Source organism: Perognathus longimembris, chromosome 3 (genome assembly GCF_023159225.1).
Source record: "Perognathus longimembris pacificus isolate PPM17 chromosome 3, ASM2315922v1, whole genome shotgun sequence".
Taxonomy (NCBI): domain Eukaryota; kingdom Metazoa; phylum Chordata; class Mammalia; order Rodentia; family Heteromyidae; genus Perognathus; species Perognathus longimembris.
This window is the reverse complement of record NC_063163.1, coordinates 51993600-52009294: the sequence shown is the minus strand read 5'-3', so window position 1 is coordinate 52009294 and position 15695 is coordinate 51993600. Positions and strand designations below refer to the sequence as shown.

At 37.7% G+C, this 15695-nt stretch overlaps 1 pseudogene; it reads left to right on the top strand.

Moving 5' to 3' along the window:
• LOC125347604 overlaps nucleotides 1–13407 on the top strand; it is a 112607-nt pseudogene extending 99200 nt beyond the window's left edge.
• The last annotated feature ends 2288 nt before the right edge of the window (nucleotides 13408–15695 follow it).

The window sequence follows — 15695 nt, the reverse complement described above, 5'->3', positions numbered from 1 at the left end:
AGAGACTCAGACATTGCAATCTTTTAGAACATGGCTTAAAAATTACCTATGTGTGGAGATCCTGAAAGCTCATGAGATGGATGTTATTCTAGTGAATTTTTTAAGAAAGATTAACAACTACCAAAAGAGTAGCATAGCACTTCCTCTGCTCTGATGTAATCAGCTTGATTAGACGTAAGGGACCCTTCCAGGGCTGGGTGCAGTGTTATGATAGGGCAGGAATAGCAGGTGTGTAGCACCTTACTCCTTTGTTCCTAATTTAGTTCTTTCATTTATGCTCTGCATTGTTTTCCTCTGAATCTGTGTGTGTGTGTGTGTGTTTGTGTAACCACAGAAACTTTTTTCTCTTTGTTGACAGCTATGACAAAATATTGCATTTGCCTTCTAATCTCATCCCTATTTGCCATTCTTCACTTAGGCTTGAAAATCCAAAGAAGGCATCAAGTTCAACAAACTTTATGGAAATAAAGAAGAGAACCTGTGTTGGTTATTACTTTGTCTTTATTTGTGAAAACCAAGGAAAAATGTAGTCCCCCAAGCTCCTAAAAACAACAGGGCTTGTAAAATTTCACTGTCTTAGAGTTTATTCTTGGCTTCTATAACTCCATTTTGGTGACTCCATGCTAGAGGGCTGCAACCCCACCCATGTGACTAGTGCCTTGTACTTTGACACTTAAAAATATATGTAGTGTGTAAACCAACTGAACAGCTCATGGAGGGAGAGGGAAAAGGGGAGGGGGGAATGAGGGAGGAGGTAACAAACAGTACAAGAAATGTACCCAAGGCCTAACGTATGAAACTGTAACCTCTCTGTACATCACTTTGACAATAAATAAGAAAACAAAAAGAAATTGTGTAGTAGGTTGTTCTTAGGAGTTTGTCCTTTTTATAAAGTCTCTATGCATACATACCTTTGGGGACCAATTACCTCCAGCATTTCTCTAAATAAAGCAGTGGCAGAAACATATATATATATATATAATATATATATATATATATAATATAATATAATATAATATATATAATATATAATATATAATATATATATATATATATATGTCCTTTTTCCTCTTTGTATTTAGGTAGCAACCATAGTAGGAGATACAGAAATGCCATGGCTACTGTTAGGTTGATCCACTTATGATTGAGTACTGGATTGTTTTAGCCCACTCATTCTTGCTCAGTTGATATTAGAGGAACATGGTAACGATTGTTAAAATAAAGATGCCATTAGGTCAACCTGACCACGAAATTCTGCTTCTGTAAATGGCTTGCTTAACCCATTTGTGACTTGTTCTATCCCCTGTGTTAAGCCCCAGCATCAGTGCTATGTGACCACCTGCTGTAGAATGCATAGCTTCTACCTTTAAAAATCCAGCCCTGTGGTGGCTCATTGCTGTTCTTTACCATCCCAGTGGTGGAGAGAAGATGCTGTGCACAGCTAAATAAGGACTCCTAGCCTGATTCACTGAGTGCTGGTGACTTTCTTGTAGTGGGTGCTAATCCTGGGTGGCCAGGATACTGCATTTCATGATAAAATATCAGCAATAAACACTTAAAAGGAGGAAAGGTTTAGTTTTGACATGTGCTCTGAGAGGTTTTAATCCATGTTCAGTTGGCTCTATGGTTTGGGGGCCTACAGTGAAGCAGAATATGATGGAGATAAGGCAGGGTTATGGAGCAATGCTGGTCACCTCATGGCAGCAGGAAAAAGTAAAAAAAAAAAAAAGAAAGAAATAGAAGCCAGAGTCTCAATATCCTCTTAAAGACCATGACCTGACTTCTAATTCTAACCTCTGCCTCCTCCAGATTATAGAACTATCAATATCATCTTCCTCTGGTGTTGGGGTTTTTTCTCTGACCCGGCTCGGATGCTTATTTCTTTCTCTCTTATTACCCTTCGTATCGTCCTCTCCCCTAACCCTCAGCCTGCAGGTAAGTTAGAGTGAGATGTAGGGGTCACTCCGGCCTGGCGTGCGCGTGACCTACGTGGTAATGTGGCCGCTATCCTTCCCTGGGAGCTAGCGTACATAGACCATGGAGTTGGCTTCTGAGAGCGAACTAACTTTATTGAGAGAAGGTCAAGGGGAGATGATTCCGAAGGAAGGGGGTTGGCCAGGATTCCGATAGGCCAAGAGCTGTCACATGACCTCCAAGGGCTATTTTCACTCTGAGCGCGCCGAACCAGGGCGGGGCTGGTAGGCGCCGGGCTGGCTGCCGGCTGAGTTGGGGGGCTATTTGCCCAACCGGTTTCTCCGGATTCCAATGTAGAGAGGGTGGAAGGGCCGCATTCCCCAGCGGGGGGAGGTGCATCAAGCCCCTTCCATCCAGGGGGGGGGAGATGGACCCCAACACTCTGGGACCCAACAGTTCAACGTGTGAGCTTAGGGAGACCTTTCACATCAAACCATAACAGAACTAACATCTATTGGGATCATTGGAAGCTGGGAGTTGAAGACACAGATTTGTCACCATGAGAAATTTTCAAGTTTTCTTACGTCTTTATTTTCATGAAGATATAGGATGCTGAAAGTGAAAATGACTTCCATGTCAATGCCAAGGGTACTCAAAAGGTGAGACTTTTCTGAGTCATAATCATAAATTCCCTGAATTGGAGTGCAGTGGGATAGTTTTACTGTGTTCTGAAAATTGCCACCAGAAAGGGTCACTTAAGAAAACAATATATTTAGGTGCATCTCAATGGCCAGACAAACATCATAAAATCTATACTAATTATAACTTACATGAGTGGATCTACCAGAATATTTGATCTAGTTAAAATCAGTCATATTAAATTCTAACCACTAGGGTTTTCTTGTTTGTTTTTCCTTGAAAGTCCTGGGGCTTAAACTTAGGGTTTGGGCTCAGTCCCTGAGCTTCTTTTGCTCAAGGCTTGCACTCTACCACTTGAGCCATAACTTTACTTCTGGATTTTTGATAGTTTATTGGAGATGAGTCTCATTGACTTTCCTGCCTGGGCTGGCTTTGAACCATGATCCTCAGATTTCAGCCTTCTGAGGATTACAGATATGAGTCATCAGTGCCTGGTTAACTGTCAGTATTTTAAACCGAAAATAAACTTTTCACACTGTGTTCAAGCAACTCAAATATCTGTAAGTTCCATAAGAATACAAATGAAATAATATCATTATTGATATTAGTATTAACATTAGCACCAGTAATTTATTAGTATTAATAATCTTAGGCTTCTCTTTGGACTTCTGATAGGGGACTATGAGTTTTCTATCTCTAGAAGCCTCCCTATCCCATAGTGTCACTCATAGCTGTGAAGAGACATGTCTTTCTTGATCCTCTGCTTTTCTTCTTCTTTTTCATTTTTTGCAATATAATAATGATACATGGCCTACTCTGCTAAGAGTGTGTGATGAAACTCTCAGTTAATCTTCATCTTGTGCCCACAAGTCAGGTGCCTTTGATAAGGAAAACCTTCCTTTATCAGAACTAGCTAAATCTGGTAAAAAAAAAAAAAAAAGTGACTGCAAGTAAGTTTCAAGGAACTAACCATCGAGATATGCCTATGCTCTATAAAAGGCTTGCACTTCTGTTGATAGGGGCTCAGACTTAGGAGTAGGAAGTCCTCTGGGAATGCTGGCACAATAAACCAGAGTTCTGCCACTCTCCAAGTAATGTTTGCTTCTTACTGGAGTATTTTCCATTACACCAAGCTTGTCCTAAAGCAGTTCATAAATAAGTACACAGAGAATTAAGGTGTTATGCAAGTGTAGGATAACAGGCATTTTCTCCTTTCTTTCCTTTCTCCTCTTCCCCCTCCCTTTTCTCCTCTCCCCTCCCCTCTCTCTTCTCTCACTGGCCCCTATGATGTGAACTCTCCTCCTGCAGGAGACAAAAATCCTTGTGGAGACTTCATATTTTCTAGAGGTGATAAATCAGGTAGAAGCCAAGTGCTAGAGGCTCATGCCTGTAATTCTAGCTACTCAAGAGTCTGAAAGTTGAGTATTGTAGTTCAAAGCCACCCTGGGTAGGTAATTCTGTGAGATTATTGCCAATTAACCAGCAGAAAGGGCAGATGTGGAGCTGTGGCTTAGGTGATAGAAATTAGCCTTGAGCAATAAAGTTCTGGGACTGCACCAGAGTCCTCCAGGAGCCACACCCCTCCCACAGACATGCAAACAATTTTTTTTAAAAAAAGGAAAAAAAAGAGATGTAGAGTACTGTCATTACAAGAATATGGGTGATCTGTGGATCTGTGATGGTGGCTTAAAAAAAGTGCAGTGAACATGGACTTGCAGAAAACATGAATAAGATGGAGAAAAGAACAATTCTAAGAGCTTTCATGTAGGTCCCTGATACTTAGGGATTCTAAATACAGAGGAGAGAAGGAAAACATTTTATATAAAATAAACTTTTAAAATTAAGAAATCTTTTAAAACAAGTTCTTGGTATTGTGGAAGGTCATAGCTACTTACCTAAAACACAGTAATGTGTTTACAGGTAGAATAGAAACAAAATATTATAAAACACAGTATTAGTTCTGCTCCAATACTGAAGAAGCCTTTCAAATTGTGCAGCCCAATGTAAGTCACCAGAATGTAAGCCACCAGAATTAGGAGAATCAAAGAATATCAAGATTATATAGATTTTAGAATCTGTGGGCTCAACACAGCCCAAGGTCAGTGCTCTGTGACCTTGTGCCAATTGCAGATAATAATACCTCTCTAACCATGCTGATAGAATAACATGATAAGCTGTTAGCATGGAACAGGGCATGTAGCAGGTAGCCCATTCATTATAGTTTCTCTGGGAAAAACATTAACAAAGAAAATGATTTGAAAAAGTTTTTCATCTACTTGGGTGCTATAGGGACAAGAGTATAATGATAAAATATAAAGAATTCTGTGAATAATATGATTTAAGTGCAATTCATATAGAGAGCATAATCTGGCCCTAAAATAATTTTAGATTTCAAATAAATATTAATTGAACTGTTCTCAGTCAAGCAGGACCATTTTTTCTGCATAATAGAATTTTTGCACTGCTTAACTGCTCTTATCTAGAAGACAGAGACCAAGTCCCTTAAAAGTTCCACCATATTAAGTGTGTATTTAAAGGGGAGGGGAATAAGAAATGTCCTGGCTTACTGACATTTAAAATATGAATCTGCTCTTTTAAAAGGCCACTATTGCCTGTTATTTATTAGTAGTGTGATCAACATTTAAGGGAATTGCCAGAATCTGTCTGATGTAACTTTCTGATTCACAACTATGTTGTTTTTTTTCTTTTATGCTAAAAGCACAATGTTTTCTATAGAAACTCACATCTATGAACTTGGAAGACCTCTGGAAAATGATTCCACACACAATAAGCATTGTTACCGCCATTGTAGGACTTGCTAAATACTAAGTTCAGATGGTACTAGGATGATCTGAGGAAAGGTAGATCAAAGAATACAGAAGGGGCTCTATGGTTTTCCCCTGACAATAAGGTCCTTACCTTTACTTCTTTTAGATTTTCCCCCATGCTTCCAGCATACTGGAGAAATAATAAATGCAAACATGCTTACTCTGGCCTCTGAATAAGAAGGAAGTGGGATATGGAGTGAGGGAGGAAGGGAGACAGAGGCTCAGCAGATCCTGATGCAGACGTTGATATCTACTTAAACCCAACATTTTGGTAACCCACTAATCTTCTCAGAGTTCCTGTTAATCAGAAATCTGGGCATGGCTTATCTTCAGAATCACTGACGATATAATCAAGGACTCAATTAGTGTAAGGATCCCTTCTGGAGAAAAAAAAAGAAAAAACCCACTTCAACGTTTCCTAATGTTGCTCTTGACCTCTGGTAGCTGTTAGACTGAAGGCTTTGGGCCATATTCACTGCTGGCCAGAGGCTTCTGCTCCTTTGTTAAATGAGCCTCTTTAATGTGGCCACTTCTCTTATCAGGGCCAATGAGACAGAGAATCTTCCAGCAAGATGAAAGTAATAGTTTACAAAACCTAATCATGCAAGTGACTCCCCTCAGCATTGCCTTCCTCTATTATCTAAGAGTAAATTATGCCAAAGGACAAGGAAAACTAGGAGGTGGATGCTGTAGGCACCATCTTGGAGATTGCTTCCTATAAAGGCAGCTCTTAATAGGGAATATTTATTTGAGGAAGTAAATTTCTTTGAGAGAGTAAAAGTTTGTCATAATACAAGGAAGAGTTTTCCCAGAATAAGGGAATAGTAAGTGTGAAGAACTGCAGGGAAAAGCGTCCTTTCCCTCCAAGGGACAAGTGGAAACTGGGGCTCCTATGACAGAAGGGAGGTTGCGGTAAGAAGTAGGCAGTCTACTGGATGCAGGGTCTTAATGAAGGCTATGGAATTCTCTTTGGATTCCATTCTGAAGGGGAAGGGAAGTCATGAAGAATCTTTAGGGAGTACAGTCAGACCGATGACTCACCTCCTAAGAGGCTCTAGCTGCTGTGATGGTGGGATGGGGAAATAAATACACACTTGGGGATGCCACGAGAGGGGCCAGGTAATGCTCCAGGTAAGTAATAATAATAAGTAATACTGAAGATAGAAAAGAGAAAGCGTTCAATTGATGTCAGCTACAGTGCAATAATAATTGCCATTGTTACTTAGATCAAGCAATTGTGTGCTTTCATATTACCTGAGAAATTTGTTCTGCATACACACTTGAGGTTCTACATTTAGGGGAAGTGATTTCATATGGCCTGAAGGTAGGGTGTAGAACAAAATTACTTTGTAGGTATTCAACTGATTATTCTGATATAGATTGTCCTTAGATATTACTGATACTATTCACAAAAGAAGAAGAAATGCCTTATGAAGAAAGACCCTAACATTTTCCTGCCTCTACCACACACAACAGAATTCTTTAATTCATTTTTAGTGCAATCTGTCATGTTATGGAGACGTCATTGATTCTGCTGTACTTTCCCATTACACTCCTTCCCTCTCCGACCTCTGTTCAGTTCCCATAAAATGGGGAGCAAAGTTGAAGGATATATATTTTTCTTTTCTTAATTTCTGCAGGTTACTCTGTATTCAGGTCTGCAAATGTGATTCTGTATTTTAATCAAACCTCAGATATATTTTCAAAGAAAGCATGTGGTACAAATTACCAATTCAGGTATTAGAGATAGAATTATGTTTCTCTCATGTAATCTTGACAATGCAGCAGATTGTGTTTGACACATTGATAATGACACAAAAGCTTGAAAAATGGTTTAGAGGTGTAATAAACTAAGCATGTTGCTTGGACAGCTTATTCTTACTGATAAAATGTAAAATCACACCCAGTAAAGCCAGTGGTGACTGGCTTTTCATGTGTGTATGTTTTGTGATTATGTGTTTGTTGTTACAGAGAAGCTTTATTTGTTTAAATAATAATACTTCAAGGGCATATGATTCTTTAGGAATTATGAAATTTAAAAATTCCTTATTCTCTTTCCTTATCTAATCTCTGCCATAGTATTCAATAGAATCAGGAAAGCACTGGTGGTTCATGCCTGTAACCCTAGCAACTCAGGAGGCTGAAATCTGAAGATCATGGTTCAAAGCCAGCTCAGGCAAGAAAATGCATGAGACCTTTATCTCCAATTAACCACCAAAAAGTGGGAAGTGGAGCTATGGCTCAGGTGGTAGAAGGCTAGCCTTAAGCACAAAATAACCAGATAAACTGGGCTGGAGGCATGGCTCAAGCAGTAAAGTGCTAGCCAAGCAAGAAAGCCCAGCAAGCCCGAGGCTCTGAATTCAAGCCTTGTACCAGCAAAAAATTTAGAAAAATGTTTTGTCTGAGATTGAGACTTGATTTCACACATTGGCTGGCATTCTACCACCTGAGCCATGCCTTTGACGAGAGGGTTGGTTATTTCCTTATTTTCTACAAGACCAACACCCATATTTAAATAAAGAAATTTAATTGTTCCTTGTAATAATCTTGTTTCTGGGTCTTTTTTAGGAAGTTTCAACCTGTGTCAAGGAGTCCTACTGTTTCCCCTATCCCTTCCTGTATTATTTTTAGATATCTGTTCTTACTTTTTTTTTTTATCCATTTGGAGATGTTTCTGGTACAGGATAATGTAAAACATTTTTCTACATGTGTACAGTCAATTCTGCCAGCACCATTTGTTGAAGAGGCTGTCTTTCTTCCATCTGATTATTTTGGCTCCCTTATCAAAGATTAGGTGGCCATAGGTCTGTGGGAACATTTCTGGGTCTTCAATTCTAATCTATTGCTCCTCAGGAATGTTCTTGTGCCAGTACCACGCTGTTTTTGTAACTGTGGCTTTGTAATAGAGCTTGAAATTTGATTCTGATATTCCTCTAGCACTGTTCTTCATCCTAGGAATTATTTTTGCTATTTGGTGTCTTCTATTATTCCATATGAATTTTAGGATCAATTCTTCTATATCATTGAAAAATGTTGTTGGGATTTTGATGGGTATTGCTATGAATTTCTAGATAGCTTTGAGCAATATTGCCATTTTCATAATGTTAATCCTCCCAATCCAGGAGCATGGGAGATTTTTCCATTTTCTTAAGTTTGCTTTAATGCCCCATATTCTAATGTGAAAGTCTTAGTAGGTCTTGAGCTTAGCTTTCTCTTTTCCTATTGTGATGTAAAAATAACAGCCAAGGGCAGTGAGAACCATTCTACACATCCTGTCTCTCACCTGGGATTCAGAAAACTTATTATACAATAAGGACAGTTTCCTTGCAACTGTAGGAAACAGTCACAAAAATAGTTTTTAAAGATATCAGAGAGAAGTCCTTCCTAGAGGCCTGAGTTCTCATTTGCCACTTGGATCAGAGCTGACCAAATTACTTTCCTAATCATAAACTAGCCCATGAATCACAGGAAAGTTTTTATACATGGACTTATTTCTTAAGCCAGAGAGTGAGTGGAAAGAAAAAGAGAGAAACACTATTGATTTTCTTGGCAAGCAAAATAAATAGTAACTTATTTTCTACCACAGTTAAAACCATGTACCGACTTTAACCTTTCTTTCATCAAATAGTCCAAGAAAGAGATGCGGAATCTTGGGATGACTAATTTAATTGAACTCATGAAGTCAGATTCTTTATAAGAGGTTGTATTGGTGTTTCAATCACTGGCATGAAGTTTTCCATTTGGGATGTTCTTTCTATGAGCATTAGCCCGGCCTCAAAGAACATTTCTTTGATTAGGGTCCCAGAATTTCTGAAACAAACCTAATTGGAGAGCACAAACTGGTTGTTGAAGCTCGTGGTCATTAAAATTAGAGCATGACTATGTTCTGATATATAAGAAATATGAGATTTTTCCAGCATTGAACCAGCGTTGAACTCAGAGCCTCATTCTTCCTGATGTGCTTGCTTGGCCAGCACTCTGCAATTTGAGCCATGATTCAGCCTGGCTTTATGCCAGCAATTTTGAAGTTGTAGTCTCCCTGACTTTTCTGCCCAGGATAACTTTGAACTGTAATCCTCTGTATCGCAGCCTCCTGAGTAGCTAGGATTATAGGTTTGAGCCAACTTTACCATTACTTTGGACCCAATAATCTTACTAGAAGGAATTCATACACATGGTTCATTCTCCTTGTATAGATTTGTATTCAATTGTATAAGAAAAACACATGAATACACATTCAATTATTTCAAAGTCACTTTTATGACAACATTTTCGAGTTGTTGATATGTGGTGTTTTGTTATGTTTTTTAGGAGGTATTAGAAAATGGAATGTGTTTATGTGATTTTGTAGCTGGAAAGTAAGCTTGATTCTGTTCACAGCATGGAGCAGTGGGAAAGAGGCATTCCAATCACCCACTGATTTTGTGCTTGAGGTCTTCTTGTTCTAAAAATGCTTATTTCTAGTATTTATTCTTTTCAAGGCATTTCTATGTTCTGCACATAAATTAAAGCCATTAGATTTAGGTTTATGCAGAGATACATTCAGAGGTTGGACAGGCCTTTATCTTCCAGGATGATCATAACAAACTGGTGTCCAAACAGCAATACTTTCATAGTAGCTTCAGCACAAGAATGAAATTCAACTTTTCCTTTCAACATTTCTTGAACACTAACCCTAATGTGAAGATCAAGGTCCTAGCCCTCAGCTGTCCTGGGTTAGCACATTTATTGGTAGCAACAAGTGACTGAGGCTATGGTTGAGTAGAAAGATGGAGAAGCATCTGGATTTATTTCAGCTTGCCTTCCCACCATGGAGCATTTCTAAGTGATACTGGAAAGTTAGAAACTTCTCAATTTAGATTCAATTTATCAAGGCTGACATTTGGCTGAGCTATGATCTGTCCACTGAGTCACTGCATTCTGGAACTAGACCTCAGTCCATGAACCAAACAAAATTCCTCTACTTGTAGGAGTGGAAATAAGCCCATCCTAAATCACTAGTTTATCCCCAGGACCATTATAAGCTTGGTAATTTGATATAACCCAGAAATACTTCAAAATGTTTCAAAATGAACAAAATAATTTCTAACAAATATCTGTACATTCATGTCATCTTTGTGGAAGATTTTGTTAATATTTTTTCTTTCCTCAATTATGAGCTATTTCATTATTGCCAGAATATATTGGCATTAAAATTCTATAAAGTGTATCAATACCACATTCTTCTGGAATGGTCTGATACTCAGTTTGCTGTCTAGAGTACAATCTTTGCCTCTGTTTTTCCCTTGAGATTGGACATTTGATAGTTGCAATTCTCTTGAAATAGATTGATCACAATATTTTCATTGACCCACACATGAATGCCCTGTGCTCATGCTCTCTGAGGTTATTCTATAAACTATGATGTGTTTCACAAAACATAATTGTTTTCAAAGTGCATAGGATTTATGTCAAATCTTAGAGACCTTTACAGTTAGAAGTATCTTCATTGCGGCAGTGAAGTGCATCTGTAGACCTAGTATTTGGAAGGCTGATGCATGAAGATTGTGAATTCAAGTCTAGGTTGTAATACATAGCAAGAGTCTGCCTCAAGACATAAGCTAATCAACTAACCAGAGTAGAATTTAAAAACAAAAGAAAATTAGAAGCATCTTTAAAAATCTTGCCAAAGTATCCAAAGCTTAGGCACGTTTCATCACTTTCCTGCATCTTAAATTTTGTCTTTTATTCTTGGGCTTGTTATTTGCTATACACTTTTAAATATGTTTTCTTATATTATAAAGTGAGGTAATCATACCTTTTTCTTCCTGATCCTCCACTACTCCTATCCTCCACTTCACTTCTAGACTCCAATGAATATCAGCTGGAAAAATGAAAAGGGGTGATGAGATTCCTGGTTGGCACTCTCATTATACCAATGCAGGCTTTTGTCTTCAAATGTATTATTTTGGCTAGCTATTGTCACAGTGCTTGTGTCTTCTCTTTCCTTCATTCAGTCACCATATTCTAGTGATTATTTTTTCTCACTGGCTCTGATGACCATCCTTTCCTCCATTTCTGCTCAGTCCTTTGGTTGAAGGCATATTCACTATATGTCTTAAATATTCCAAAAGCCCCTTATTCATTTATTCATTCAACAGCATTTTGTTGAATATTTGCTTGTGTCAGGCTCAGATTGTGTCAGGCCCTGGGGAATTCAAGTATTCAAGATAGCACATATTCAGAAAGAGCTGTATCTACAGGGAAGGAAAACAAAAGAACAGAAAAAAGTGTAATACACTTTGGATGAATACTATTATTAAGACAGAAACAAGTGTGTTCGCAGCTCAAAAGAAGAAGGGATTTCCTATCAATTTAGTTTGGGTATTATCCACAACTGCAACATCTTAGCCAAGTCACACCCTCTATTTTGTCTCTTGATGGCTCTTACACTAGATTTCACTAAAAGATCATTTTAATCACACCTTTTCCTGAGAGTTGGCCATGATTTTTCCATGCTGATTAAAATCCAAAGTTTGTATTACACTAGAGTTTGCAACCAAGTGTCATCTCAGGTTTTAGGGAAACCTCTTCAGAAGCTCGCCTCTTTCAGTGGCACCATTCCTAATATGGCCAACAGCTTCCTCTACAGCAAGAATGGAAGGAGTTCACAGAGAATAAGCAAGGGAGATTGCAGTCTTATAGTGACCTACTCTCAGAATTGATACCTCACTACTTGTATTGGATCTTACATAGGGGAAACAAATCTCTAGGTGAGTCAGACTATGTTAGAGGAAAGATCTAAGACCAGGAGTTAAAGTCCATTGGGAACCACCTGAGAAGCTGCCTGTTGAGGAAGTGTATACATGGTTTCTTTCTTTTTTTTCTTTTTAAATGTTTTTTAATTTTTTATTGTAAAGATGATGTACAGAGTAGTTACAGTTATATAAGCCAGATGTTGAGTACATTTCCTTTTAAACAGTATCCTCTTTTAAGAATTGAAATTTCTGTCTCCTACACATGTTTATACTATTTGACATGTCATTTTTAGATAATGGATATGTTTCTAAAGTGAATATGTCTATGGAATTACCTAATTTAACTTAGCAGTAATGCATTTCCTTCCTCACCAGGTCTTTCTACCTAATTGAGAATGAATTAATTTTGTGACATTTTAGTCAATAACAAATTGGAAATTAGTACAGGTTTTCTTTCTGGCCCATTATTAAATCATGTTTCCCCATACCTATATTTTAACCCAATTGACTTATTAAAGTTGTTGACTACTCTCACATATTAAATATGTATTATGCTTTAAGGCTTTAGAAGTTCACTCTGGAGTCCTGGGTAGTTGTGTCTTCATGGAAGCCAGGTGCTTGCAAGGATCTGAAGAGAAGCTCTGCCCAGTGGGACCCAGCAGGGTAAGATGTCCGTGTACACCTTCTTCACATAGACCTGCTGGGAAGAGCAAACGAAGAAGCATCAGAACTCTTTGAAGTGTTCAGAGAGATGGAGGGCCATGTCTGCCAAGGAAAGGTGGAAGTTTGCAGACATCGCAAAAAAATGACAAAGCTCACTACCACTGGGAGATGAAAAATTACACTTCTCCCAAAGGTGATAAGAAGGGGAAGAAAAAAAGATCCTGATGCTCTGAAAAGACCACCATCTGCCTTCACCATCTGCTTTCTTCCTGTTTTGCTCAGAATATTACCCACAGATGAAGAGTGAGTGTGCGTGCACACACACCCACACACACCCACCCACACACACCCCACACTGCTCCATTGGTGATACTGCAAAGAAATTGGGTGAGATGTGGTTTGAACTATCAGTCAAAGATAGGCAACCTTATCAGCAGAAAGCAGCTAAACTCAAGGAGATATATAAGAAAGATATTGCTGCCTACCAGGCCAAGGACAAAAGTGAAGCAGGAAAGAAGAGCCCTGGTAGGCCAGTTGGCTCAAAGAAGAATGAACCAGAAGATGAGGAACAGGAGGAAAAAGAGGAAGAAGATGAAGAAGAGAAGGAAGAGGGTGAAGATGAGTAACTGGGGATCGTGTGTGGAATGTGTGTGTGCTTTTGGGCAATTGCTTGGCTAAGACTGTGAATTCAAGCTCAGCATTAGCTTCAGTATAAAAACTGTACAGATTTTTGTATAGCTGATGAGATTCTTTGTAGAGAAAATATTTTTAATGCAGATTGTAGCTTTTTGAGGGGTTACTACATACACTAAGATTTTAAAGCATTTGATGTTGAATGTTCCTAAATATTTAATGGTTTCTTTAATTTCTTGTAGCACAGCAAACTTCGAAGGAATGAGTATCACAAATTTTGATTTGTTTTAGAAAGTTGCATTTTTAAAAAAAGATTGTAATAAAATTATGTATATTAAAATGTTTCAGAATCTCTTTAACAAGAACTTTGACTCATTTTGTTTTGCCCTCAAAATCCCTTACCATGTTTCTTAAGTATTAATATGTCCGTACTGAACATCTATCTATATAACATCAAGTACTTATATTTTTTGTTTTGTTTCAATGACAAATTGCATTGAATAACTTTTTAAAAATTAATAAACTTGAATAGTCCTTCTTCCAATATAACTCTTTAATATGTCTTTTCATCTTTCACTTGAGTTTTTGTGGAAGTGAATTTTTTATGGCATTAATTACTGACTTGTCTGAGTTGGATTCATTAAAGAAAAGCCTTAGTACGTATCTGACAAGCCAGATATCTTAATCTCAAGTTTCACTTCTTTTAAGCCTTGAGTACAGGTAGAAGCCTCTAAACACTGATTGCCACTCAGGGTTTAGGGTTGATGGAAGGTGAGAATGGTTTTCTTCAAATGCAAATAGTCAATTAGCTTTTATAACCACTCTTCAATTAAAACAAAAACAGCATTCTCTGGGGAGAAATCTAGCTAGAAAGATCCCTCCACTGTAAGTAGGCCAGTCAATTTTATAAGAAAAAAATCCTGTAGCACTATGCACTTGTGTGTGTGTGTGTGTGTGTGTGTGTATACAAATATTTACTGAGTACATATATTGTCTAAGGCATGTCAACTTATATGTTATACACAGAGTGACATGGCTCAGTTTTGGCAAATCAAGGACTAGTCTCTCATACTACAACTAGAACTATTTATTCCGAGTAAAACAACAAACCATTCAACCTAAGAGGGACAGAGCCTGACTATGATTGGCTGAGACTAAGTTGTTTAGTTACAAGGATATTCTCTCATATTTTGGTAAAAATTGATGTAAACATCAGATTCAGATGCAGGCCACTATATACTGAAGAGGCTGAGCCAAACTTTTTTTTTTTTTTTTTTTGCACCTGAGCACCTGACTGTCCCTGACTTCTCTTTGCTCAAGGCTAACACTCTGAAACTTGAGCTACAGAGCCACTTCTGGCTTTTTCTGTTTATATGGTGCTGAGGAATCAAACCCAAGGCTACATGCATGCAAGGCAAGCACTCTAGCACTAGGACATATTCCCAGCCCTGAGCCAAACTTTTATTACTTTCATCACTCTTTTATGGAGGTAGATTTAGTTTATGTTTGTTTCAGTTAACAGAGGCTATTGAAAGATGGACTATTTGTCCCTGAAATTTATGCTACTCTTATGTTTATGAATAAAACAGTGTTTTACATACATGAATATGAACGTGCATTACATTTTTCAGATAAAATAAACTATTTCTGTACTTTTTACAAGGTAGAGTCAATATTATTATATCGTGTTTGCCTTAGAAAGATGATTGACAGAAGTGGAAAACCTCAGAATACATTTAAGGATCCCTGAAATACAGGGAAGCAAAAGGGATGTAGATATATAAAGCAATAAGCAACAATGGAACTATACTAAAATATTTAAACACCTAAAATGTGTATAGAGAAGCAGGGACAATCATCTCCTTAGCTCATTAAATGAACAATTGATTCTTGAAGTAAAAGATAATTCAGGGTACTAAAAACAAAAACAACTCTAATTAGTATTTTCAGATAGATACCACAGTTATTAGTGGAATTTCTCTACTTATTTATTATCCTTAAGCATTCTAATTTTGAGAAGAAAAATAACATCAACAACACAAATAAATTATCTTCTCTATCTTACATTCCTCCCATGCAGGCTACATTTTTCCCAATTTAAAAGCTCCCTTTCCTCTCTTTAAAGGGCTTGCTTAGTTTTCCTGTTTAGATTCTGATTTTACCCAATATAATGCAATTACATCCATTAGTTGTGAAATAATGATTATTTTTCAGGTAATGAATTTACACCCTATAACGTCATAAGGAGAATCTTTTGTGAAGGACGCTAAAATAGAGTTTT